This window comes from Phasianus colchicus, chromosome 2 (assembly GCF_987193195.1).
Source record: "Phasianus colchicus chromosome 2, bPhaCol1.hap1.1, whole genome shotgun sequence".
Lineage (NCBI taxonomy): Eukaryota > Metazoa > Chordata > Aves > Galliformes > Phasianidae > Phasianus > Phasianus colchicus.
Window position 1 is genome coordinate 54,329,263 of NC_143437.1, and position 24,291 is coordinate 54,353,553.

Genomic DNA, 24,291 nt, shown 5'->3' on the forward strand with positions numbered 1-24,291 from the left:
TCTGTGGGATGCAGCCCCAGCATCCATTCTCCACTGCCACTTTCAGGAGGGTTGAAGTGGCATTGCCAACCCCAGCACAGCCAGAGGGAGCCCAAAGGAGTTCCTTCTACAGAACCCAATGTCCAAATAGAGAAAGACTTTATTCAAGACAAAGAAGGGGGGCAGGTGGATATCCAACATGCAGAAGCACCATAGGTTGTAGAGCTCAAGTGCTTGTATTTAAAACAGTTTCTTTTCAGTGATTGAATACAATCATAGAATAGTCTGGTTTAAAAAGGACCTCGAAACTCCAGTCTTTCATGGGAAAAGGGAATGTAGACAAGATTATATAGTACCCTGTCCAAAGTGCTCCTGCCACAATGGTGGAACCAGATACTTGAGAGAGCATGGTGCAAGCAGAATTCAAAACGCAATCCATTTTAACAGAAAAAGGTGCTGAATCCAGAAGCCAAGGGGGTGGCTAAACTAGATTATCAAGTAATTATAAACTGGATAAGTGATCATCTAGCTAAATTATCAACTAAATTGTTAAATTAACCTTCATTCAGGTCAACTAAATTATTAACTAAGCAAAGTGGTGAATGATTTTGAACAAAGTCAGTATATGATTCTGGATTTTGAAACCAAGGAGAAATAAGAAAAAGAGAAGGAACCCCTGATGTTCTGATTCCATTTGTTAGGGTTCTTAATTAATGTCTCACCTGTAGGAAAAAAAAAGGTGCCTAACCACTAAAATAAGTAAATTGAAAGACTTAGAACTTCTTTGTGCCCAATCTCAGTGCTAAAGAGATCCCAAGTAAGAATAGATGACTGCAAGATTTGTCTTTTGAGATCATGAGCTCTGCTACAGCAAAGGCATTGCTGCTCCTCCTGTCAAATTAACTGCTGGGGAGCCAACCTCCAACAAACACATTTCATTTAATTCACCTATATTACTAATTAAAAAGAAAGGAAAAATGATGCTGAAAACAACCAGATTGTCAAGCGGCTTCCAAGGTACAAACTGAAGCAGAAGAACTAATGAAATCTTTCTAAGGGTAAGTTAGTATATTCCATTTAATTTATGGTTTTTCTTCCAGAGCATGTGTGGCATGTCAGTATCTTGGTCTTTGTGATTCCTTCAGCAAATATTTCCATCTTTCACTATGCATTTTTCAGGCACCTTCCATTTGGTCTTAAAATGTAGCCTGCCTAATCAATAATTAAAATGTAATCTAGTTTGCGACTGTATTAAAGTTGTGCATATTTTGTTGTATGAACTAATGCTACAAGTGATATTTTGACCCTGTTGACATCACTCGCAAATCCATTATTGATTTTCTTGAGGCTGACATTTCATTCTTGAAGAGCAAACACTTTTTCCTACACGTGCTTGGAATAAATGAATGTCTCTGTGGGCAGCTCCATTGATTTCAGCAGCTGTGTTCACTTCTGGAGTGCAACACCAGTCTGTACAAGGTAAGTAACTGAAGTTACAGAAAGCAGGATGGTTCCTAGGAAAAATGACAATTCAATATGTGCAGATCTTGCAAAATCTGGATCATAATTGAATAACATTTTTCAGATACACATGTTCACGGTAAAAAGAGGAATCTTCTTTATTGGCAGATTTTAGTTCTACAACAGTTATTACTTCTTATAATTTAATGTCTTGGAATACTTCCTTGCATGTTTTAATAGTCAGTGAACTTCTCTGTGCTCTGAAGATGGGTAGATTTAATAAAAGAATGAAACAGTAGAGCTCGTGGTTAGGAGGTGAACTGATCACTGTGGCAGGAGCAGTAATCAAACTGTCTTGCTAGAGAGATATTGAATAGAACTACCATAGTTTCTTTTGAGTTGTATTGGAAGGTGAAATAAGACAACTGAATCAAAAGACTGCTACATAGTTAATAAGGGAGTAAGAGGGAAGAAGTCACACAGATCTTCTCTTACTATTTCCTCAGCTGTTAAATTACTGCTATTGTCAGAAATTTTAGTTTTGAGGAAAAGTTGCTATTCAGGTGCAACTGTGTTGTAACAACTAGGCCTAAATTTTACCTCCAAAGTTCTTCAGAGCCCAAACCAGTAAAACAAATGAATAACCTTAGGATTGCAGACATTTCTGCTTGATCCTTCCATAGATGGTTCCTAAGTGACTTAAAGATTAAGGCCTGTGTGCTTGTCTATACACACTGATTAGCTCAAAAGATTTTCTGCCTATGGTTTAGTAACACTTTTTTTTTTCTTTTTCATATAATCAGAATGAAAATGTGGATGGATCACAGAATTCTGTCTGTAACTTTTGGGTGTGAGGAGAACTTACAGCTTTCAAAACAGCTTTACTGTTTAAGATAAGAGATTGGATCAAAATGTCCTCTCCTGAACAGCTTTATAACACATCCTTTTACTTGTGCTGCTGTTTGCCTCAGCCATCTGTTTTTCTGTAAAAACAATTTTGCAAAAGGCTACTCTAATGAGCCTATCATACTGAACTTACATTAGATATCCATGGAGAGCCCATCATAAATCACTCTAAATTGCCCTTGACTGTTCAGATGCAGTTCAAGCAGAGAGTGGCAAGTTGCTTGAAGGATTTTTCCAGAGAATAGTGGAAAACCAATGAAAGAAAATTCACTCAATTATCAGTTCTTGACTTGGATTGCATGCCCAATTTCTTATGAAGGAACTCGTTAAGGAGAATTATTACATGAAGCTTGACACGTATACCATACTTTGTATCACCAGCTTTTCTAAAGTAGATCTCAATGTGAGGTATGTAAAACATGCTTGGACTTTCACTGATATTTTCAGTTTTGTGCTCTTTTTTTTTTCTCCTACACAGGAAATCTTCTCACCTCACTTCTCTAAAACTTTCCTACTCCTTGGTAAGCTGTCTATTTTACCACACCGAGTCCTGGCAAGCACATCTGTGCTTTCCACACTCATATCTGAAACCTATATGAAGTATTAATGCAACCAGGTTTTATCCCCTAAACCCTTCTCCTTTCTGCTTAAAAAATAAGGGTTTGAAGTAATAAAATCTTGCTGACATTGGCAAATTAGAAGAAAGGGATATTTTCCCAGCCATTTTAGACTGAACTCTTACAATGGCAAGGATCGAGGTTCAAGAGAAAAACCCAGTTTAGTGTGAAAATGGTATCCTCAAGTGTATTTGCAGTCCTGACTGTACAGTAGTTTGGAGTGATAAACAACCAAATTACCCTTGCAGCCTACACATCAATGTGTAGTCTCAGCTGAGAGGGTTGTGTGGTTGGTAGACAGATGTTGGAGACTTGATGACTTACAGTGGTTAGCCAAAGACAGAAAATATTTTCATAAAATCAGCAAATCCTGTCATGACTTCTGCCTCTCTTGTCATGAGCACCACTCTGGATAATTTAGAGAAGTCCCCTGGGCAGTCCCTCGGGTTCCTCCTTTCCCTTGCCCAATCTAGAGCACAAGTTTTGAGAAGTGGCCATGCAGCTGGCTTTTAAGGAGCAGCCCTCATCACTGAACAGGTTGGAGGGAGCTTTGCTTATCTCTGGCAGTGCATGGTTAAACAGCATCTATGTTAACATGAGGGAGCCTTGCAGAAAGAAAACGTGAAGAATGAGGTGAAAACAAACATCTTTAAGTCTTCATCTGTGCAGTCAAGACAAATAAGGACAGATGAACTGCTTGCCAGAACACTTTTTGCAGTGGTGGACTTGAAATGACACAATCTGCTTTCACCTACCAAATTCCTGAGGCACTGGGGAACAGTGGTGCTTGCAGGAATGAGTCCTCCAGAGGTTCAAAGAAAGAAGGAGGGTATCTCCACGCACATTTCCACCTCATCCTGGCAGTAAACTCAAAGATTGCAATGGAAGTATAAATAACACTAAGCAATCAAACCAAAACATCTCCAAAGGGTAAAAATTGCTTCAGGTGGCATTGTGGGCTGTCCCCTCCTGGGTAAGTGATTTTGCATGGAATATTACAGATCACATACAGATCATGTACTATGCCTGTTTTGGGAAAGCTACTTCGTTCTGAAGCATTAAGAGTGCTCCAGATACCATGGATTAACTTTGGAAGGGGAAACTGATTAGTTAGCAAACTCAGTGTTATCAAAACAGTTCCACATTTTTATTTTATTATTTTTTTAGTTTGTCATTGAATCACCAAAGTTGGAAAAGACCTCCACGATCATCCAGTCCAACTGTCACACTTTTTTATTTATTTAACAATATTTCCCACTAAACCACATGTACAAAATCAAGAAATTTCATGCTAAATTAGCCTAAATTATTGCTTCTTTGGACATTTTTTTTCTTGGCTACTTTTGTGAGTTCAGCCCAAAACAAAATTTATTTTTTGTTTTCTTTTGTCAGCAGAAACAACAGTACAACTAATGCAATCTGTGCAAACTCTTGCTTTCAGCCAATACTGATAATTGAGTGAAATATAGGGAAATGCAGGGCTTTGAAGGTTATCTGATGAGAGATCACAGAAGACTGAGCAAAAAGACATATGACTGGGCTTGCACACAGCTCCTCCTCACTCACTCTCCTGGTTTTGAGAGTCAATGCCAACCCAAATACAAACACTAAGACTTGTTGACAGCCTGTGAAAAGAGTTCTGAAGGTAGGGAGGAACTGCAGATAAATGCCAAATAATTATAGTGCTGCTGCCATACACTTTTGCCACTGAAAGTTTAATTTAAGCCTCACTGTACTTCTGCAGGTATTTACACCTATAAATACAGTACTTATCAAGCCTCACTTAATCTGTATTAATAAAATGAAGATGTACAGTGAGTTACTGATAAAAATTAACAGGTTAATGAAAAAACTAATGTGCAAGAACTATCCTAAAGGAAGTGCTGGCATCCTTCTTACAGAACTTCATTATCGTGCTTCCTCCTAACTTCACTGCTATTATAGACAGTGCTATAATCCAACGCTTGTAAAAAATAAGTATAAATTGATACCCTTCAAATATCAGTTCCCATCTGGCTTTGGGACTGGCAAAGTAACATGTAGGTGCAAATACCAGGCATTTATAATATCTTTTAATTCAAAAGTTAAGCTTAGCATGAAGCAGTTAATCAAGGCAACAAAAGAAAACTTCTGTTTCAGATATGGGGCAGCCAGTTTATGTCTCCTGTCGCAATAGATTAAGAAATACACAGCACAGCTCTGTAAAGCTGAGTCAGCAGAAAACACTGGGCTGAGATGCTGGCAATGAGACATCCAGTATCTGTTCTTGGGCAGAAAATGTACCTCAGGCTAGGGCTGAACCACGCCAAGCCTCCTTGGTGAGACTTCATGAGGCACAGGCTGTGCAGCCATCTTCCACTCATATGGGAGCAGCTCCTCTGTGATTGCTTGAGGGCAATGAGACAGCTGGCAGAGTACCATCACAGCACTGAAATTAAAGTTACAAGCTGCTTTCCCATGGCAGTGCTGGGACATCGCACAGTGCTTTGTAATTATGTTTTAGGAGCCTCCGCCCTCCTGCTCTAATTTCCAATTAACAGTTGTGTCCTTCCAAACAAACGGTGATTGCAAACATCCTGCAAATAGGGTGAGGAAGCCACGAAGGACCATTACCCATGGGTCAGTAGCAGGCAACAATCTGAAAAAATGACTTTATGTCACCACCAGTCACAGTTTTTCAGCTGTGTGTCTTAATTCATTGTCTCTTGTAGTCACACTGATGGTATGGTTAGAGCCACGGGGGAAAATGGCCAGAGGGGAATGGTTAATGTGGTGGGAATGGAAGGAGCAGGGAAACACATGGCAACAGCGTGGTAGTGGAACACAAATAATTCAAAACTATTTGCAGATGTTGTTTATGTATATTAACAGTATAATAGTTTATCTACCATTTCAAGTTAAAAATGTGAAATTTCTTTTTTTTTTTTTTTTGGTCATTTTCACCTCTGAATGTTTCCCAGCAGGTATTTTCTTACAACTTTAAATAACCAGCTCACCTGCTCTGAATGCCAAGCAGCATGAATGAAACTATGACAATGGTTCCGTGATGGAGGTTGATGCCACCCACTTTAGTGAGAAAGCTATAGATAACTACCAGAAGTGCTCTTTTTAACAAATCTGAATGGGTAGGGTTTCCTTGCTGGGTCATCTTATTTGGTCAGCCTGTTGCAGATGTAAAGGAAATGCTACTGGTCTATCAAAGAGATGCCTACTCTGAAGCTCTCTGCTGCTCATTTGTTCATGGAATGAGAAGGGTTTCATAACAACAGGACCTTACCCTGCAGAGGTCCACTCTTTTCATGTGGGCATAAATTAAGGAAAGACCATAACCACACGGAGTTAATTCAAAGCAACAACTTTACCCATCTTCATAACAAGAATTAAACACATGCAAATATGGTGTTAAAAGGATGTTTCTCCCTTCATCTGCGTAATAGATTCCTTTTAACTTTAATAGTCCTTGTTCTAGCATTTGTCACCAGTAAAATGTATTATTAGCAACAAATATAATTTATATAATTAGAGATTTATGGGCTTACATTGAATCATTTCCCTGCCTGTTTCTGTTTCTATACTGAGCAGTTTCCTTGTTTGTTTTTGCAACTGGGTTCACCACTGAAATAAGAATTGTGAAAAATTTTCATTAGGAAAGCTCTCACAATGGAAACAAACAGTTACAAATAAACAAGTCAAAACAATTTTTATGAGTCAATTCTATTTAATAAAGCCTTTCAACCAAAACTGGGGCTAAAACTTCTTTGGATAGATTAGAACCTGCCTTTGTGTGAAGCCACACTCAAATTGACATTCTAGTTGTGCTCCCGCTCTGCTCTGCACTGTGTGACCTCACCTCCAGCACTGGGTATGGTTTGGATGCCACAGTATAAAGAGGACATAAAAATATTAGAGAACATCCAAAGGAAGGCTATGAGGATGGTCAGGGGTCTGGTGGACGTGTGAAGAGTAGCTGAGGGTGGTGGGCACCGCTCCAAGCTGCCAGAGTTCAAGAAGCATTTGAACAGTGCTCTCAGACATAGGGTTTGGATTTTGGGTGCTGCTGTGTGGAGCCAGGGGTTGGACATGGTGATCCCTGTGGATCCCTTTCAACTCCCAACAAACCTGTACTCTATGATTCTATAACCTCCTTAAGCCTACCTGAGGAAAATTCTTGTACAAGACTGCAGGGGAAGCACCACTGGACCTAGAGACAGGTGTCTGCCTCTTTCTTTTGTTTGGGAGAAGTTGCACCATGATCATTTACCATTTTATGACCAATGTGGTTGCTATTACTGAGGATAATACACTGCAAATATTGGCTTCTGCTTCAGTCCAGAGTGTCATCAGTGCATTTCCTTTGCTCCTTGTGTAGTACAAGTTGGATTACAAGCAAAGGGAAGGCTATTCATTATGTAATTAGCAAATGATTTAACCTGAAATATTACTGATTTAGTAAGAGCTTCTATTGCAGCATCAACAAGCAGCCATGTTTCCTATAGAAGACACCAAGCTTTCTGCTCCTACCTCTTCAACAGTTTTTGGTTTTAAAGCTGTTGGTTTTAAAGCTTTTCCAAGCTCCCCTGGACCAAAGATCAGACTGAATGGCCAAGGGCTGCATTAACTGCAGATCTCTCAGCCATCAAGCAGTCAAAGAGAAAGCAGGGCAAAGGACAAATACACATGCTCAGAACAAGATTCTTCATTGCATTTCAGCAAGTTAGTGTTAACATGTATTTTTGTCTACTCCTACCTGATTATTCTTGAAATCTTTAGATGGCAGAAGTTCAGGGTAGCTCATTCCTCCATATCCAAGAAAGCTTTTGCTAGGTATGCTAGGGAATGAAGACCCTGAATTCCTATCCAAAAGATAAAACAAATTAGGTATTACTTTTTTCAAGAAATGCTGAGTGATTGTGAATCCCCAGGTCAGTAAGCGACTTACAGAAGTAGTGAATGGTGAGAAGGAGGAGGTGGCCAATGTAGAATTATTTGTAAAGGATGAAGTGACAGAAAGGAAGCAGCTTAAGGATGCTGATGTGAAATGCCAGTATTCTAAGTTCTGCAATGGATTGCTCTCCTTTTCCAGTTACATCTTGTTACTGCTGCAGTTTGCAATGCATTTGAGAGTAGAGCAAAGCAAGATTTTAGTGACCTGTATGTACAAAAAGTACTTCAGTGTTACAGTTTGCTTCAGGAAAGTCTCCACCTTTTAATAGTTTGTTGCGTATGAAGGGTTAGGAGGAAAAGGAACATTCATGGGGTTGAGCTTAACTGTGATTTTCTTGAGTGGAATCCTCAATTTTGCCTACAAGCGTGGCCAGTAATCCAGAGATTATTGGTACGGATCACTGTAATCCTTCAGAGCCTCTCACCTCCTCAGTGCTTCTGTTTCCATGTAAAATGAAGTCTTGTAGAGTTGTTGGGAGGGTGAATATTTGAAAGGCGCATTGAGTCTGCAGATGTTTTTGCATTTAGTTATAATTGATTGCTAAAACTGGCAAATAATCTGAGCCTGTTGTTCTTCAGGATGCCAATGCAGCCACTCCTCAAAGGCAACACCCAATGCAACACCACCACCCTGATCTGGAAAGAAATGAAGAAGCTGTTTTCCTTCCTCTTACTCCTCAGTGTCCCCAAACCCCAATTTGCTCACGTCAGCCGCCACTGTGATTGAAGCAGATGAAGCAATACTGTTCTTTGTGTACTTTCCCATGCCCTAGAGAAAGAGCAATTGTGGCAATACAACATAACTTCAGTAGGTGCACATTTAAGATACTCAGAATATTTTCACTAACTTTGATGATTCAGAAAAGCCTGCAAACTATTAGGGAGTCATATGTGTCCTAACATCACTATTTTTTTTTTTTTTTTTTGCTGTTTTGGCAGGCCTAGTTGCAAATTTAAGTTTGTACATTAGAGACTACAAAGTCTACCACCCTGTCACCTGCAATGATGGCACTTCCCTTCCATTCATTGTCAGTATAGGGGTTACTACACTCGGCCAAGGGCACAGGGATAACTGCGATCATTGTATTAGCAGTACTGGCATTGTGATTCTCCTCCCAGTTTATGGTGTGGCAGCAGTTGGCTCAGGTGCCTTGGTGCTGTTTCTGCAGATGTCAGTTTGTTCTGGTAGCTGAGCAACACATTACTGTTGCATGGAGGGGATGATGAATCATGAGGGTGTTGGTTCAGGTTCAGCAGGCCTCAGCTCGGAGAAAGCCCTCAATAAAGAAATCTAACAAAGCCAGTACAGAGCAAGGAAAACACTAATGTTGTCACTGTCCCACTCAGGGACTGAAGTGTGTAACAAACTGCAGGATGCACAAGAGTAAACCCTGGCTTCACTGCTGGAGGTGCCAGGTAGTTGAGCGATGTTGAGATCCTCATGACCATAAAACAAATTATATTGACTCTGATTTTCCCCCCCAAAGATTACTCTGTCTTGTACTATATAAAAGCAAGGTCTTAATGCTTGTATGAGTGTGAATACAGAAATGAACAGCATTAAGATAGCAGCTTAGGAGAGATAATGGATCTTAGTGCTTGCTTCTGACAGAACCAGCAGCTTTGAGATTCAAAAATAGAGGCAGACTTAAGGAATAGACTTGCCCAATAAAGTTTCCTTTTAACTTTGAACAGATTAATGAGAGTTTTATGTCCCATAGCTAGCATTTTCTACTAGTAAAAAAGGTAATAATGAATGACTAGGCTGTACCAACTATGCTGTTTGCTAAGGTTGGTAAATAAACAAGCAAAACAAACCATGAAACACAGTTCTTGGGTGAGTAGGTGTGTAAAACTACAGTTTTACTAACCAGAGGCTATGCAAACAGCAATATATTTTGTGTAGGTTTAGGAGACTTGGAAGGCAAACCTCAGTATCAGGGAGTATGCAAGTGGGAATATTGAAGTAACAGACTGAATGTTTGTCCCTTTCCCTAAGGAAAAGGGCTGTATCTTGAACAGTCAATTCCTTCTGTTTCTTTTCAGACATGGTTTAAATTTGACTGAGCTTCAGCCTAAACATGTAGAAATCCCTGTTCTAAATAGAACTTTCTTAAGTCAAAAGTATTTTTGTTCACACAGGAGGCTGTCTGGTTTTCTCATTTATAAACACTGATCAACCTTGTCTCATGAAAACAAGACACAACGAGAGCTCTTGCTTTCCCAGACCTAGCAATAGCCATGGTAGTCTTGGTAGTCAGACCTGCAGTGAAGGATACTCTTTTGATTTCATTTCTTACTACTCCCCTTCATTTTTTGTCATTGTCTCCTCCCATATTTTATACCTCCACTGACATACACGCAGAATAATTTGTGTTATTTTTCCCAAACTTGTTCCAGTCAGTTGGATTATTTCAGACTTTTTCCCACCAAGTCCCTATTTTTTGTACTACTGAAATTTGGCATTTTGAATCTGAATTCCCATATAGATGCGGGCCCATATTACCCAGTACTTTGCTGTCATGACTGAGCACCTCTGTGAGAAATCCTGACGTAGGGAAGCTCACACAAGCCAAGGATTTCCCCTCCTGGAGCAAGCTGAGCGTGACCCTTTGGGAAAGGGGACTAAGAGGAAGGAAAAATGACTCTGCTGCTTGCACTGTGGGTTGCACACCAGAGATCCCTCATGAGTTCCGGCAAGTCTCAGGCATACAAGGTCTGTGAAATAAAGCAAGAACAGTAAAGTTTCCCCTCACCAGCTGGACCAAGAAAGCCAAACAGATAGTCAGGAAGCACAGTCATTCTAATTACTGCATCTCAACATGCAAAGTTTTTTACAGTTGTAACACCTGCGGCTTCTTGTAAGAATGCTCCTTGTGAAAATGAATGGAAAAACCCATATGACTCAATTTTATGGAAGATAGTTCAAATGGTGGGTTCATATATGCTTTTCTGCCCCAATAAACTAATGTGTAAATAGGTTCATTAACATCTTCCCTTCCTAGAGAGGAACTGATCTTATCATATGGAGTAAATCTCCCATAATTTAACTAAACCCTAACCCTAATCCTAAACAAATGCAAGTAAACATTAGTTGTAGATGGGTTTATTTTTTAATCAGAAGGCATAATGGACTTATTAATGCTCCAGTAACAGGCAAGTTTATCTCCCAAGTAGAAAAGTGTTAGGACCTACAACGTCTCTTAAATATATCTCACAAGAATCTCAAGGATTTTACCTTTTAAACTGCTCTAGAAAAGGCATCCTACTTTGTCAGATTGAATAAGACCCTCAGGATAGCAGCTTCTAAAGTAAACCTTTATCTGCTGATAATCTGCCTTGGGCATTTCATTTGTTTTCTTTATATCTCTACTTGCTTATTGAACAATTGCTGCAGTGCAAACCTTTGTCTGTGGCTAGGAGGAAGCTCTTCACACTTCCAAAAGCACTTTGCAAGTAAGACATCATTTACTACATAGGACAAATAATAATTTGTTACATAAGTCCATAATAACTTTCAAAATTGATCAGTAAGTGTGTAAAACCCTGTTACTGTCCGCGACTTAGCTTTTGATTTGTTGGCTGGTTAATTTTTTTCAGTTATACTTTTCTCAGGTGTTTGATTTAGGAAGCAACCTTAGCTTTCTGTATTGTTAGAAGTTAGGGCAACTTCTATTTATTTCATTTCATGATACTTAATTTTTATAATCAGCAGCCTTTTGTAGTGAAGAGGTTTTAACCCCTGCCATGGATTATCTGGTAAAGTATAAGCATTGCCCTTACTTGGCTTCCTCAGTAGGCAGAGCTGGTTGAACTTCATGGCTAAGAAGGCATTAGGAGAATGTCAATGACAGTATAGATGGTGTGATGGTCTTAGGCGTTTCATCTGTTTCCCATGGATATATGCCCCAAATGGGTTCTAGTTCCTTTCTAGTTCCTTTCTAGACAGCTCTTTGGTATTGTGACTTTGAACTTAAGGAGTAAGTCTAGTAAATGGTTGAGATTTCATAGGCGTATAAGGTAGGTTTGATTCCTTGTGTGTAAAAAAATTCACTTCTTACCCTATATAGGAAGAGATGGAGAGTGTGTTGTAGCAACAGTACCAGCTTCTCTGCCTCCTGTGCCCCAGCTGCAGGTTCAGGGTTTTTAAATGTGAACAAGGTAAGCAGTGAGGGTGAAAGTTCCCAGAGAGCTAAAAACTGTGAATAGAGATAATGTGAGTAATACATCTCTACAAAGTCTTATGCTGTCAACACTCAAGCCCACAGCAAAAGCTCAGCTGATTCATCCAGAATCCAAGCCACAGATACAGAGCTGACTTTCTGGACAGCAAAATGTATAGTGTTTTTCTCTGCTCATCTCTACTCAGATTGAAACCAGAACTCAATTTCTCAGTTCTGGTTTCAAGTTGTTAAAGGGAAAGCATTTAATGGACTGTCCAAGTCCTGTCTGTCATCAGTTACTAGTTGATGGGCATGTGTCCACTAATCTTACAAGATCTGTGTGTGCAACAAGTGTCATCACCATTTCCCTCTTCAGATTCACACTGCAGTGACGCTGCTGCTTTTTTGGAGCTGTTAAAATATTGGGGAGGAAAGCTACAGAGCCACTCAGCAACCTGCTTTTATATAGCAGACAAGAGAAGAGAATGTTCCATTTTCCAAACCTGCTGATGCAGAAGCTGCTACATGTAAGTGTGCAAGTAGAGTGCCCTGTAAGGGAACAAACACACAGTGATGTGGCTGGATTGGTGCTGCTAACGATCAGGGTCCATTAGGTGCTGGTAAGGTGCTCAATAGGAGCAAATAAAGCACACTAATTACTGGAGAAGATAAATGGCTGGCATAATTCAGTGTCACTGAAGTGAAATAATAGAAATGAAAAATTAGGATTAGTTGAAAAGGAAGCCCAGTCCAGAAACACTAACCAGGTCACTAGGAGAAGGCTGACAAAGTGCTAGCAGAGCTGTTTGCATCAATTCCAGTACCTGTTGATGCAGTTCTGCCCCCAGGACAGTTGAGGTATGCCCTGTGCCCACTGCTCAGTGCCTGCTGCACCCTGACTGCAGCACTGCACCATCATAAACCCTCAGAAACATACTGAGAAAGAAGTCTCATGTCCTGGAGTAGATATTCTGTCTGAGAAAGCTACGAGAAGAGAGGTACAGTCAGCCAAGTAGCCTAGGCTTCAGGGGACCAAAAGAAAGATCATTGTTCTGACTGTTTTTCACTTTGGGAAATTTGGGAAATTGCTTTGGGTAGATCTGTAAAGGACAGCTATACTTTTAAGGATACAAGGTATGAAGTGTTTGAAGGCAAGAACAGTTCTTAAAAAACTACCTTTGTTGTAGCATTAGATATTCTTTGGGGCTGAGAAACGCATTTTTCTCCACATGGGACCTACATATTAGTATGTCCATTAGCACAGATACAAAGAGCTTTCCAGTGGTGGTCATTCTGACATTTAGGAAGCTGGTAGCTCCCTTACATTTATTAATTGTGCAGGAAGGAGAGCTGATGGCTCCCAAGGTGGGAAGCCATCTGCAATCAGCCCTGCTGCCTGGAGAACTCAAACCCTGGATGTCCCACTGCTCTCTCTGCCCGCTGGAATTGTGTGCTCCCTTACAATGAATGAGACTACAAAGGAAAAGGTAAGTAAAAGAGCAAAGCGAGAGACCTAGGGATCATCGCTGTGAGCTGAGAGCTTAGCACACATTACCTGAGTTGAGCCCTGAGATTCTGCCTTTTCATAAAATACACTTTTTAAGAACTGTGATATAAACACAGGTATATGTTCATTCTAACTGGTAGAAGAGGCTGTAGTCTAGTTCCCCATGTCTTCTCCCTTCTCTATCACAAAAAGCATGCTACCTCCACAGCCCAGTGAGAAGCAAAACCTCACTCAGACTCTATCTGAGAGAAGAGAAGGAACTATAGCCATGTTTTTATGGGATGCAGCTGAACCCGTAGCCTTGTGATTACTCAGTTTGCTGGTATTTGTCAAAGTTCAAGGCAGCTTTGGTATCTAGAAATATTCAGCAGCAGCCAGCAGGAGCTTGTTCTGAACCTGTGTGCTCCATTTTGACACCATTTCATTCCCTGTGTCTTTCCAAGATCTTTATCTGAAAGCCCAATATTGAAGCAAGGAGGAGAATACTCTATTTATGGGGAAACTGGAGGCATAAATATACTGAAACATTAAGAGATTATGGATATTAGAATAATGAGGAAAAATGCTTAACGGGTCATGTCCTCTGAGTTAGGGGTGAAGTAGTTGCCAATGTGATTCCTTGCAAATCAATGGAAGACCAACATTAATCATATATGATCAAATAATTCGTGCTTGTACAGATACATTCTGGCTCCAATCCATCTACTGCATTGCAACTGCATTTTGATTATATGTTGCTCAGGCCTGCTCAAGACACAAAGGAAACATGGATTGTCATCGGTACTTTGACAGTACCTTTTTTCTATAAAGTGCTTTAAGGTCCATCGTAGGAGTTTCCATCACAAATCAGATGCTGTCTTTGAATCCTCCCTCTCTCTTGCAGCAGGGATTTTCTCCAGCTGCCTCTCCTGTCCTCAGCAGCACTGTGCAAGCTCTGCTGGCGGGAGAGCCCAGGGATAAGGAGATGTCCCATTTTTGTCTGTCCACAATGAAACCAATGGATTTTTTTTTGCTGCCCAGGGAGGTTGTGGATGCCCCGTCCCTGGAGGTGTTCAAGGCCAGATTGGATGGGGCCCTGGGCAGTCTGGTCTAGCATTAGGTGGGATGGTTGGTGGCCCTGCGTGTGGCAGGGGGGTTGGAGATTCATGATCCTTGAGGTCCCTTCCAACCCTGGCCATTCTGTGATTCTGTGGTTCTGTGATTTGGAAAGTCAGTGCTTGCACGCTTGCAGGAGGGGCGGTAAGCTGCTGGAGATTCGTGATAACAGCTGAGTAACAGCTAGCTTGGTGTGCAGGGTGACATTAAGGAGTTAATCAGCACTGAGGCAGAGATTAATGCCTAATTGTAGCAACTTCAGGCAGTTTAATTTTCTTCCCCTGGCCTGGTGACAGAGTGAAACTGTCAGTTGGAGCCGCATGAAGCCTGCTCCACCCAAACTGGGTGGTTTCAGCCAGGCAGTGCCTGCCAATCTGCCCTTCCTGCATCCCAGCATGCATGGAAAATCATAACTTGTGTAAAACGCTCCAACTGCTAAGCTGTTTTGCACCGAGGGAATTACCCATGATTAGGTACTTGATGGAAGCTGCTGTCTCCTCAAATTGGTTAGGCACGTTTGTGCACAGAGGGAAAGATAAAGTGGCTGAGCAATTTGAGATTAGTTTCTGTCTTCTTTTGTTGAAGCTGCATTCATAGCGCGTGGCCTCAGCCTACACAGGGGAAGGAGAGCAAGATCAAAGGGATTATTACAGAACATTGCATTTCTGCCCTGAAATACTTTTTGATTACTCCCATGTTCTGAAAGGCACGCTCCATTGCAATCTCTGGAGTTATACCACAACTCCATAACAGGGCTACTTTGTACTGGCACATCTCTTGGAAAGGGACTTAAAGAAAGGTGCCATCTCTAATAGCTTTTTGTCAAAAGAACCCCATTTCACCATTTTGTACAATAATTTCACTCCCAGGTTCCTAAAAAAGGAGCTGATTTCCATCACATTCAGCGGTGCATAGGCTGCTTGGAAAGCACTTATTTGTTGCATTAACAGCAGCTTGATCCTGCAGAGTAACTTCTAGTTAGACATCAAACTGGAATTTGGCAAAAAACAGCAACAAAAAAACCCACAAAACAACAACAACAAAAAACTAAATTAGTTCTTCTACCTTAAGAAACATGTGACAGAGATCATGAGGGCTTACACTGCATGAAAAATCGTTATCTTGGCTAAACCCATAGTACTCCAGCCAATTCCCTAACAGGGTAAAATCGGTTATTCTTCAAAGCCAACTGAATTACTTTGTTCCACTTGCTTTAGGAGAGTTTCTCAGCCACTCTTAGTTCTGACAGCCATGTTTACTGGATAGGTAATGCCTTGGAGCTGCCAGGTTGGAGGGCATACAGCCAGCCAACCCAGCACAGAGAGGCGCTGAGATGGTGAGCTCAGCCTTGAATGCCCCAGGCTGGAATTAAGTGCTGCTTTCAGCCTCTGTTGAGGCAGTTCCTAAGCTGGGGGGTACATCAGGCCATCCCACACCTGCTCCCTGGTGGCAGTGCCAGGCAGGGATGTGCCAGCAGTGCTGCCTCATAATGGAGGTAGATGCAGGGCAAGCACTGCTATATTGCTGGGTGTCTCTCAGCTTCCAGCCATTGGGAGTGTGAGGATTTCTCCCAAGCTGGACAATTCATTTTCTGAGAAGTGCTAACCTTCAGATACATGAATCAATTTAAATAAAACCTTAAATATGTGTGTTCTTCATTTTTGTTTCAGCTTGAATCGGCTTTTCTCTGACCCAGAGAAAAAAATGCTAAAATAGCTTTCTTAGAAAGTAAGAAGAAAAACATATTATTTAGGAAATAAAGCCATGTGTAAATAGACTTCTGAAGAAAAAGTTGCCAAAAATACACCAGGAGATTGTTTGGGTATGGAATTTCCCTAGGCACATAAGCACATGAACACTGGATTAATATGAGGAGCAATGTAACTGCTGCCATTTCTAACAGGAATTAGGTATTGGTGTTGGTGGGAGTTCAGCATCCTTGCCTCACTATGCTTGCTCTTTAGTGACCCACAGCCAAAAGCTCAGATGGCCAACTGGCCTCTTCATGTCAAACATAAGACTAATGTTCATGCACTGGACAAGAAGGAAAGGAATTTTCTTGTTTGTGCATCCTCTTTCTCTCTTTTACTCATCAACAGTAAAGAGCAGCGCTGTACTTTTTCAAAAATTGTAAGCAAGAAACAAGAAGGAACCACTAGATGGCCGTATTTAGTAACAAAAGGCTGTTCATGAACTCTTAGGCTGCTAAAATCCATAAAAATACGTTGTTATTTTTACATGATCTATCGATTGTTTCATGAAGAAATTCATGTGGACAGGATAATAAGTCAGGAAAACCTAACATGACAGGATTATTGTCTACATCAGCAATCTTGATTATTCTGTGTATTTGTATTTGGGGTACTGCAGATGACGAGGGCTGTGGGGTGCAGCAGAGGGCAGAATTCTGTGCAACTGCTCTTCACAAAACCATACTGAACAGGATGGTTGGGTCAGCATTGAGCCTGAGCTAGTAAATCTTCATCTGACCTCTTGTACCAGACCCTTATTCATTACAATGAAGGCTGAGGCATTCAACGAAGCATTCCCTGCTGGACTTCAGTGAGGCATTCTTGGCTCATTTGAGATGATGCTGTGATTCCCAGTTGCAGCATAAATACTGGTCAGCCTGTGGCTGTGTCCAGATGTGCTGTTTGGCTTGGAGCAAAAGTAGCATCTCTCTACCCCTTCCACCAAAAGAGAAGTCCATGGATACCAAAAGAGGACAGTTCTGAATTAAATTTGGCTAACTGCTACATGTATACTCAGAGACATTCACCACCTCCTCCTCCCTCTTCTCTACCTTCTCATTTCCCTGGCAGGACGGATGAACACAATAGGATAAGAAAGCTTGTGGGCCAAGGTAAAGACAGGGAGGTTGCTTATCAATTACTGCAGCAGGCAAAACTGACTCGACTTAGAGAAAATCAATTTAACGTATTGCCAGTTAAAATAGATTTGAGTAGTAAGAAGCAAAATGACAAATATTAAAAGAAAACATTTCCTCCCTCCTTTCCCAGGTTCAGCTCTATTCCTTCACTCCAGACCCTTCTACTCCCCCCAAGTGGTGCAGGGCATGTGGGGAGCATGGTCAATGCAGGGAGAACTCTCTGCTCTTTCTTCCTCACTCTTCCTCCTCCTTCCTCACAACTTTTCCTCTGCTCCCGCATGAGTTTACCCACAGGTTGCTGCTTCTGTCAGGAAAATCTGTTCTGACATGGGCTCTCCACGAAGTGCAATATTTCAGGAATATCCCTCTGCTCCAGTGTAGATCTGATACACTGATGAGCACCTTCTCCTCCTTTCTCTGATCTTGGTGTTCTCTCTGATGCTTCCCACTCTTTTCTCCCTCTTCTTCAGTCTAGAAATCACAGAAATGAAATATATACTATGTCTATCTAACTTTGTATTTTCTTCCAGTGAATATTTGGGAAGGGCCTGTTCTTGTCTGTGCTGGGAAAGGGCACCCGAATGTTCTGTCAATGCCCAGAGTTTCTGCTCCCCTGGGAGCATCCTGGACACTTTTGACTCTCTTCAGCATCTCTGAAAGAATATGTGGAAACAGTAGACTGGAAGACCTAGGTTTGTGTGAAACCTGGCAAAGCCGTGGTACACAGATCAGGAGCTCCAAGCATCATGCCAGCAGGAGCTAGCTGTGGAACTCCTTGTGGGAGGTACAGTCTGGGCCATTGGGGTGGTTTGCCACAACTGCTGTTATCACACTTGCTGATAGTCATCCTGAGCTGATGAGGAGTTCATCCAGCATGTCCAACAGGGCAAGAGAGCTGCTGGACATCTCTTGGTGAGGCCCTTCTGTACAGTCAGTAACTATGAAGTGCCTCTTTTTTGTCTTTCGTGGGATTCCCTCTGTGTGTGTACTTTATCAAACAGTGGCTGAGGACAATTTTGCATGGCTTAACAATGCAAAAAGCAGGCTTGTTTCCTGAAAGGTAGGTCAAAGAAGGCTGGTTGTCTGTATATTTGTTTATTGTACTTCCGTGGGCATGAGTAAACAAAAAATTGTTTTATTTCACTTAGTAATCCCATGTTCATCTTTGTTAGCCACATTTCAAGATGTGTGTACATCTCTTGCTATATCCAGCTATGGATTCGTAGTCCAAGTGATAAAGTGGCAGGGTTGCATCTCTATTTGCTAGTAGGTATTTCTATCTGTACAGCAAAGTCTCTGTGTTGAGCTCTTTCTTCGCTGCATGTTCCTCAGTTTTGCACACTGCCACAACAGAAAAGGTGGCAGGTGGGCTTTGTGAGACACAGTGTATCTCTGATTATGTGGTTAGTGGTAATACTATGTGGTTAGCATGATAGAATGGTCCTTACAGAAATGACAAAAGGGAATTTGGGAATGGGACAACATTTCATTTGCCACCTTAGTGTTGCAGTATCTTGGAACACTTATTTCCCAAGCCTGGTTGTGGCCTTGTCTCACTATCAAGTCAAGGTAAAGATAGCTTTTTGGTGCTTCTGCATATTACAGTGAGGTAATATCTCTTCTTCAGTGTAGAAAATCCAGTGACTCATGCCTAGAAAATCACAGCAAACTCTTGTTCTCAAATAAAAGGAGAAATATTTTCTGCCAACAAAAAAGGTACCACTGTGGTCAACTGAGACTACAGTGAAAGTCAGAAACAGAATATCTGTGGTCACTACAACCTCGAAAGTCCAACTTCAGTTCATTTACATCGTCTGTACTTAGTAAGCCTATGAAATGCTTTTGAATGTTACTTATCCTGTCAGGCCGTCAATTCTAGGTACTTTCTGAACTAGGACCTTAGTAACCTAAAACATCTGCAAGCGAAACTTGAAATGATGCAGTGAATCCAGTGAATTGTGCAAATAGGAAGTAAAAAAACCCAATAAAAATAAAATCTTATATCTATAATACATGAAATTTACCTGTAGGTGAGTTACTTAAATGGTTTCCCATGACTTGGCAATGTGTCCATACCACTTTGAGCAAATGACAAGCACGGTGTGAAGCACAGCATCCCAGAGTAAAGGAGGTGACTGTTGGGTAAGGATCACACTGTCAAGAATAGAGCCATAAGTTATGGTGGTCCCACTCATCTGTACTGCAGTCCAAACATAATAGTAACACCATGGCCCAGAACAACAGGATGAAAATAAAATCTCACACATGCTACTTGGCTGTGCAAGGTGTTGCCATCTAGAATTTTCTGAAAACTGTTGTGATTTCCATGGAAATAAATAGGAGGTGTTACTTCTGGAGTGACCTACATATAATATTCATCTACTAAGAAACATTGTAAATATTGTTTTGTTTCTTTAAAAATCTTAGAAATCAAAACTTTAAAAAAAAATCTTCAAGAAAGGAGACTGAAAATCAATTAAAGAGGCTAAGAACTACTATCATAAAGAATACTGAAATTGTTGAAACCTGAACATTTGAAATGTCACCCAAGAACACTAGCAAACAATAGGAATTTGGCAAAAGAAATTAGACCTGCAATTGGCCTAACTTGGACTTGCAACTTATCATCCGATAATATCAGGAATTTCTCCTCTCCTTTTTATCTGTTGGCAAAACTGATGTGATATTGTGAAGTATTGCTTTGATAGCACTGCTATTTTAGTTCAGAATGTTCTGATAGTTGTTTGTTTTTTTAATCAGTCTGGATGCCTTTTTTAATGCATTTTTATCATGACTCTGTGACCACATGCTTTTTCTAATCATTATGGCATCCAGGCTGGTTTTACAGGCAGAAACGGGAAACTTGACTCTACAAACAGGCAAAGGAAAATCTGTTATTTTCTTGAGTATAGCAGTTTTTTCCACCTGTTTGTTTTCCTGGAGATATCTCATTCTTGGCAAGGCCATTAAATCACTTGTTTTAAGGACTTTTTTTTTTGTTTCATTGATGTGATTTTTTTTGTTTTGTTATTGTTTTTCTGTAGAGCAGCTTATTTGTTTCTCCATAGACTAGATAATTTTGTTGATATTATTATGATTGTAAATAGAAAGTTTTTAATAGTTCTTTGTGCATTTAGAATGTGAAAATTGTGGCTAAATCTAAAAAGAGGAGAAGTACAAGGCAGTTCTGAAGTATTACTGCACTCCAGTTACTAAGCATTATTATCAGAACCCAACAATACGAAATTCTTACTTCTGTGTCCATATCTGATAAAAACTTTTAAACAGGTTCTTACTTCTTTACCTAATGCAATTAAATGTAAATACTTGTTAGAGTGACATAATCACTAGTGCATCCTGAAACAGTACTGTGGCACCAAAAAACCTCTCTGCCCAATCAGGTTGGGTTTCTGATTACCTGTAGAAAATCTGTTACGTGCTTTCATGGATTAAGAAAAAAGCAGTGATGGAGAGTGGCAGCCAAGCTGCACCCTAGCTACCAAAATAACTGGCCCTCATTGGGAGCATTGGTGCACCTTGTTGACCATTACAGCTGTCTTCAAAATCTTGTAGCAAATTCTCACACAGAGTCTAGGTATTTTTGTACAGCTTTTCACTACTCCAGCAGTGAGATTTGAATGTTGATTATTGATTATTGATTATTGATTATTGTATATTGTATAATACATTCAAAATGAAACTACTGGAGTCAGCTGAGGGAACCTGAGATGAGCTGAGGCTGAAATGATTTAATCAAATTTATACGTTCGTCTTAGTCTTTCGGTAAATGTATGGCTGTTCTTCCAAGGTAAGTCACGTGAAACTGGTGACTGCACATTTATTTATAAGACTTCATAAATTCTTGTGTAAAACTCTTTTTTTGTTGTTGTTGTTGTTCAACGTAATGTCATAGTGATAGAAATCAGTATGAATTTCCCATGAAAGAAAGAGTTACGCAAGTGTTCTCCAGAGACTTTTCTTATGCCGAACAGTGATTTATTTACTAACTTTTTGAGCACTTACATCGATTGCCAGTAAGTCTCAATTCTGTATGTATTTTCTAATAACATGACCAGGACTCATACAAATTCGGAGAAAACACGTGATTGCAGCTTTCTCAAATAGGGAAATGAGGGATTTCTTAAGAGTCCATCAAGGTAATCTTGCATCCCTGTTTAGTCAATACTCGACGAAACCGCCTGTTGTAATGACAAATAGAAAGAGAGCTGTGATTATGAACCTCTCTTTAGAGCTTGCTGATCACCACCCTAGTTCTGACCATCATTTTCTCTTACAGAAACATCTTACCTTCAAAGGATAAGTGTGTCTTTTGTTCATTGCACCAGCACTAGGAGACATCATTAGATATGTGTGACATCTCACACACCTGGTCTAGTATACAAAAGTCTTATACAAAGCAGTCATTATGAACACTAATTAAAAACAAAAGAAAATAAAAACAAAAAACAAAAAACTTCAACAAACTGAGGCATTGATAGGTCAGATGTTTTGTATAAGACGTGGGAAATTTGTGGGAAGCTCAAGAACAGAATTATTCTGTCTGGAATTCCCACATAACCCACAAAATTCTCTTATTCAGATGCAAGACTCCAGAAAAGATTCATAAACAATCTGAATATGTGGAGGTGTTCAGGCAGGTCTAGAGGATGACCACAAAGATGATCAGAGGGCTGGAGCACTCCTCCTATAATGAAAGGTTGAGGGAGTTGGGATTGTTCATCTTGGAGAAGAGAAGGCTCCAGGGAAATCTAATTGCAATATTTCAATACTTGAAAAGAACTTACAAGCCGGAAAGGGTTCAACTTTTTACGCAGGTAGATAATGGTAGGACCAGGGGGAACAGACTTAAGCTGAAAGAGGGAGGTTTAGGTTAGATGTTAGGGACGGTTTTTTCACTCAGAGGGTGATGAGGCACTGGCACAGGCCGCCCAGAGAAGTTGTAGATGCCCTATCCCTGAGGCATTCAACGCCAGGCTGGATGGGTTCCTTGGCAGTCCAGTCTAGTTGTTGGCAATTCTGCCCATAGCAGGGGGGTTGGGACTAGATTATCTTTGGAGTCCTTTCCAACACAAGACATTCTGTAATTCTACGGTTCTATGAATAGTAAGTGGTTGTAATTGAACTCCAGTGCCCTTGAGTCCTCTCTTCATACAATGAATAATTTGTTCACCTCCTTCCTGTCTATGTGGCTATAAGTAGTACACATTCAATGTGCTACACAAAATGCACCTTGCTGCTCATGGATACAGACTGTTGTGTGTACCTTTAGCAACTGGCACAAATTCCCATGGCAAATTCTTGTATGAAATTATGTATGTTTTTTTTAAAGATGTGGCACATAACGTCATTGATTAAAACAGATGAAAAAGCCAGCTGTCAGACACTGATTCAACAGGCTCAGGACTGCTCATCTGGAACCCAGGGCACAAGGTCAAGTACTTCCCCTTATTCAACCGCACACAATACCCATGGTTACTCTGTATTTTTAGCTTCAAGAGTTTTCTATCTTTGGTATTGGTTTGTGTGTTGTTTTTTGGTTTTTTTTTCACCAGCAATCCCAGCATCAGTAAAGTTTTGAAGTGAAGAGCTGCCAGGAAGCTCTTTTGGAAGGCTTGTGGTGTTAACCCAGATGCTGACGTACCTCCCACACTCAGATCTGCAGGGGTGGTAACAAGAGCTTTCAAGCTGCTGGCACGGGGCACCCCTGTGCTCCTCTGGCAGACATGCAAAGCCATGTAGATCTATATGGTGTTCTACAAGTAGGTAGAGGTGACACCTCCCTCAAGGAAGTGGTAGAAATAAAGCAGATAGCTCTATTTCTGGGGCCTTCCTTTAAGGGAGAACTGCAGGATATTGATGAGCAGCATCCTACCTGACTTGTGATACTCCCAAGAGTGGTAAGAATTTTAGTGGCTGCTCAGGTCAGTTTCAGTCACAGCTCTGTAATTTGCAAGAAGCTTGAGAAGGGGTTCTTCTCTGACCTTCTCATTTTGTTATTTTAATCAATTCATGAGTATGCTTAAGTAGACAGACCCTTCTCTGCTGTGCTAGTAACTCAGTCTTCACAGCAATGGGTTTAGAACTGTGCACTGCCAAGGGATGCTGCTCACTGAGAAAACTGTCACTGACTGCCTCTAGTGCTCAGGAAAGTATGAGTTGTTTATCTGGTTCATTCTAGTTAACATTATCTCTCTTTTTCACTTGTAGAAAGAAACATAGGTCAGATCTCTCCCAAAGGTCTGAAAAGTACTCTATGCTTTGGTCCTTCTTGGGGTATTTGTATAATGCAGAGTCAGCTACTGAAGCTTGTACCTTTTCACCACCTTCAACAGACACTGGATTCACCTGGATCTCCTTTTATAAAATGGTACCTATGTGACACCTCAAGCCAAAAACAAAAAAAGCATAGTGTAATTGCAGGAAGTGGTTCTTGAGGGAACAATTTTCCCAGCCTCTTGTGCCATTTTAAACCTTGCTCACCTAAGCAAAACACTGCAAGTCTTGAAGAATCCTCACGGGCTGACAACTCTGTGGGACAGTATAGAGGCACACTGCCATCTGTTCAAAGTAAAGGGAGAGAAAGAGCACATGCATGCCTCTGTGGAGGTGCCTCCTCAGCAAAGACAGGTATCTACGAAATCTGTAGAGGACTGCAGATGACTGGGTAGTTTCTCTGGAAAACCTAAGGAGTACTTTTTTTTTCATTTG